Source organism: Etheostoma spectabile, chromosome 18, assembly GCF_008692095.1.
Source record: "Etheostoma spectabile isolate EspeVRDwgs_2016 chromosome 18, UIUC_Espe_1.0, whole genome shotgun sequence".
Classification (NCBI taxonomy): domain Eukaryota; kingdom Metazoa; phylum Chordata; class Actinopteri; order Perciformes; family Percidae; genus Etheostoma; species Etheostoma spectabile.
This window is the reverse complement of record NC_045750.1, coordinates 14,838,598-14,839,497: the sequence shown is the minus strand read 5'-3', so window position 1 is coordinate 14,839,497 and position 900 is coordinate 14,838,598. Positions and strand designations below refer to the sequence as shown.

Here is a 900-nt window from a genome sequence, read left to right as displayed (position 1 = left end):
GGGGGGGGGGGGGGTTTACACGGCATATTCAGTGGACGACTAACGCGGCCCAGTCCATCTGTACTAGTGTTTTGTAGCCTATTTAAAATTTCTCATTGTACAGTACATATTAGAACATCACAATAATGAACGCAGCTAACCTTGACATTAAATAATACTGAAATTATGATTACTGCATTCCAAACTTAACATTTTAAGATCAAACCACAACCACAGACTGATGCGTTCGGAGGGTTTAATTCTGCATTAGCTATGTATGGTATACACACACAAATGTGTCAGTGTTGTCAAATGAAGACATATTTAGAGGCTTTCTCACCCTGTTTTATAAAGTACAGAGTAGAACGTAAAATATTTGTACTTCTGGAAGGTAGTATCAAAATTAGATAGGAACTAACAGTTGTTATGATTGATGCAAAGCATTGGACTTGACATTACCGACCCCCTTACTTGTAAACTTAATTCCATTTCTGCTGGCAATGGCGTTTCTTCAGGCAATAAATATCAGGACAAACTTATTGAAATGATAAGATTGGTTTGATTATTTTAACATTTAATTGCAGTAAGTGATAGAAAGGCATTATGCCTACTGGTACACGAGGGGGACCACTGAGCATGGACTGTATGCTGAGAGGAACTGGGATATTTATGTAAACGTTTTTTAGGTAGGCCTTAGTTTTATTTGTCTGTATAATTTATGTTTTCCTATTTTGTACTGCTTAATTAAGCCACAGGTAGAATGTTGTTACCCATATTTACAATAAAACCTTAGAGTTAATCTTACCATATACACTCCTATTATATTATCTATTATTAATTTCAGAAATAGTTACGAGCCACATTTAAAAGAGAATTATTATTGTGTGTCTGAGTTTCTAAAAAGTAAGAAAGAGTTTTTTT

General features: G+C 34.7%; 1 protein-coding gene across 4 annotated transcripts in view; it reads right to left on the bottom strand.

Moving 5' to 3' along the window:
- gpatch2 (G patch domain containing 2) overlaps positions 1-900 on the bottom strand; it is a 10,767-nt gene that overhangs the window by 6,675 nt on the left and 3,192 nt on the right. The gene's annotated exons all lie outside the window — the stretch shown is intronic.